This window comes from Impatiens glandulifera, chromosome 8 (assembly GCF_907164915.1).
Source record: "Impatiens glandulifera chromosome 8, dImpGla2.1, whole genome shotgun sequence".
Taxonomy (NCBI): Eukaryota; Viridiplantae; Streptophyta; class Magnoliopsida; order Ericales; family Balsaminaceae; genus Impatiens; species Impatiens glandulifera.
Window position 1 is genome coordinate 39,691,742 of NC_061869.1, and position 4,021 is coordinate 39,695,762.

The following is a 4,021-nucleotide window of genomic DNA, read 5'->3' on the forward strand; positions in this document are numbered from 1 at the left end:
GAATGACAAGTCAAAGGAGACAACCTCAAACCCTACCGTCAACACTTATCGACTATAATGGAAAAGTTTGAACATGTAACATTCACACATATTCCGAGAAGTCATAATCGATTTGCAGACGCTTTGGCCACGTTAACAGCCATGACGCAAATCGCGGAAGGAATCAAAATCTAGCCTTTGAAGATTCGTCAGAAACAGAAACGAGACTTCGAGAAGAGGACGATTGCCAACACTGAAGTGGCGCCCAAACCTTGGTTCGAACCTCTACAGAAGTACGTTGAGCATGGAGAGTATCCTTCACACTTCCAAAAGAAAGAGAGGAGAGCTCTACGCCAATACGCAACCGACTATGTGCTACTCGCAGGAAAGCTATATCGACGCTCCTTTGACGGTCAGAACATGTTATGCATCGACCAGCCTCAAGCATCACAGATCATGGAGGAAGTACATGCAGGAACATGTGGCCCACACATGAACGGATCAACACTCACTAAGAAGATCCTTCGCTTTGGCTATTACTAGAAGAACATGGAACAAGAATGTGTAGAATATGTTAAGAAGTGTCATCAATGTATAGTTTACGCGAACTTGAAGCACACCCCAGCATCTCTACTTTACAACATGAATTCACCATGGCCATTCTCGACACGGGGAATAGATATCATCGGGAAAATTTATCCTCACGCTTCAAACGGACACGAATTCATCCTTGTAGCTATCGATTATTTCAAAAGGTGGGTTGAAGCTCAATCATACAAGGTTCTCAAGTCATCACATGTTGCCAAGTTCAAACGAAACAACATCATTGCACGTTATGGAGTTCCTCATGCCTTGATCTCAGACAATGGTGGACACTTCCGGGGAGAAGTACTCAAAGTACTAGATGAATACAGGATTGAACACCACAAATCCTCATCTTATCGTCCTCAATTGAACGGCGCAGTAGAGGCAGCGAACAAGAACATCATCACTATCATCAAGAAGATGACTCAGATGTACAAGGATTGGCACGAGAAGCTTCCATATGCCTTATGGAGATATAGAACAACCATTCGAACGTCAACGGGAGAAACACCATTGGCATTGGTCTACGGAATGGATGCAGTGCAACCTATCGAAATCGAAGTTCCTACTTTAAGAGTTTTACTCGAGACACAATTAGTGGAGGAAGATTGGTGTAAGTCACGGTACAATCAGCTAACCCTTATGGAAGACAAGAGGTTAGACGCATTATGTCACACGCAAGCATACCAAAGAAGAATGACTAGAGCTTTCAACAAGAAGGTGAAACCTAGGAACATTCAAGAAGGCGATTTAGTTCTAAAGAAGAACTTACGGATACTAGACCCTAGAGGGAAATTCCAAACACTATGGGAAGGACCCTACTTCGTCAAGAAGGTCTTTTCAGGTGGCGCCACGAGATTGACCACCTTGGATGGAGAAGAACTCTCATCACCCTTCAATGTCGACATGCTCAAAAGATACTTCATCTAAAGCATGCGTGTTGAATCCCATACATCAAAGTTCATAACTTCACAAGTTGTGAACTACGTCAGACCTGATCTCTTTCGAGAGTACGTAGGCAGCCCATCTAGGGTGCGGTCACCACTATCAATTATCGATAGAAATTGATAGAAACTTCGCATTACATGAATTCATTACACATAAATTGAAGTTCATAACTCACAAGTTGTGAACTACGTAAGACCTGATCTCTCTCGAGAGTACGTAGGCAACCCATCCAGGGTGCGGTCACCACTATCAATTATCGATAGAAATTGATAGACATTTCACATTACATGCATTAATTACATACATCAAAGTTCATAACTTCACAAGTTGTGAACTACGTAAGACCTGATCTCTCTCGAGAGTACGTAGGCAACCCATCCAGGGTGCGGTCACCACTATCAATTATCGATAGAAATTGATAGACATTTCACATTACATGCATTCATTACATACATCAAAGTTCATAACTTCACAAGTTGTGAACTACGTGAGACCTGATCTCTCTCGAGAGTACGTATGCAACCCATCCAGGGTGCGGTCACCACTGTCAATTATCGAAAAAAGTTGATAGACATTTCATTTCACAACACATCACATACATTCATTGCATATACATTAAAAAGGGAGTTAATCACACTCTAAGTTGACTCCTAAACCAAAAACTCTTAGTCAATACTAGGGGCATTTTTTATTAAAATAAAAATGACTACAAGATCCTCATAGAGTCCCACTTGAGAAAATATAACGCCCAAAGCTAAAGTACTTTTCTCTTCGACTTATGATCTCAAAAGATTTTCAAAACATTCACACATACACAAACATTTTTCACAAGCATGTGCATGGAACTACGTTGGACCTGAATTCCCCTAGCTATGGGATACGTAGGAAGCTTGTATGAGCCCGGTCCTAAACATTTTCAAAAATCAAACCCTGTATCGACACTAGGGGCATTTTATGAAAATGAAATGATTGAAAGATCCCCAAAGAGTTAAAGCCAACGAGAAATTGGGATCACAAATCTATCCAAAACAATCAAACCTCTTGTGTTAGGGGCATTTGTGGAAGATAAAAAAAAAGATAGACCCCTGATTTTTTTCTAATGCCAAGCGAACTGATGAGCGAGTGCAAGAAATAAGTAGGGATGCGGGAAAATACGTTTCTCCCCAATGGATGTCTCTTGACTAACTAATGTAACTTGTGGAATCCGAGTAAAGCGCTTCGCAAATGGATCTACCTCGAGCCTAGACGAAAGCTTAAACTACTGATGTTTAAGAGAGAGCTCATAAAAAGATGAATGCCCAAACTCGGAACCATGTCATCAACAAAGGCGATGTCTCGTCTCAATTGGAGGTCAAGTGCCAAAGATCTAAGACCTCAAGAAAAGTAAAATCAATTAAACAAAGACTGTGTTGGTTGAGATATGAAATACAATACTGTTGTTCATTTAGATTCTATCTAATTGCTAAGCAAGAACAAAGTGTTTGAATCTATCAGATACACCCCGGTCATAGAGAAAAGAGGCCGAATAAAATAGAAAAATACTCGTAGAGGTTGAGATATTGAAATCACCATTTGTTGTTCATCTAGACTCTTGTCTAAATTGCCAATGCAAGAACAAGAATGTACCGATTCTATTAAATATACCCTGAGTATAAAAGAGTCTAAATTGCCAATGCAAGAACAAGAATGTACCGATTCTAATAAGCACACTAACCTCCGAATTTGAGAAGCGAGGCTCAACCTCATGACGCGTGGTTGAAAGATTAAGCATTCGAGCGAACAAATCCCTCGAAAAACTCAGGGCAAAACGTCTTGGAAAAAGACAAGTCCCCAAAAGTGACAGCATGAATCTCGAAGAACATCGATTACATGTGGTTTCCTCTCGACACACTCTAAGGAAGAAAGTATGGAACCGATTCTTGAAAGTATTTCAAAACCGTTGAAGAAGACGCTAGTGTTTTGAAAATTAAGAAAGTCTAACTTCGAACTTAAATCACTAAACAAAGTTGTGATTAAAAAGTATTTCGCTAAACTGACCAGCGATACTCAAATCCATATAATCACTAAGCAGAATTGTGATTAAAAAGTGTTTCGCTAAACTGACCAGCGGCACTTAAATCTATATAATCACTAAGTAGAATTGTGATTAAATTGTATTTCGCTAAACTGACCAGCGATACTCAAATCCATATAATCACTAAGCAGAATTGTGATTAAAAAGTGTTTCGCAAAACTGACCAGCGACACTTAAATCTATATAATCACTAAGCAGAATTGTGATTAAATAGTATTTCGCTAAACTGACCAGCAATACTCAAATCCATATAATCACTAAACAGAATTGTGATTAAAAAGTGTTTCGCTAAACTGACCAGCGGCACTTAAATCTATATAATCACTAAGCAGAATTGTGAATAAAAAGTGTTTCGCTAAACTGACCAGCGGCACTTAAATCTATATAATCACTAAGCAGAATTGTGATTAAATAGTATTCATTAAATTGACCAGC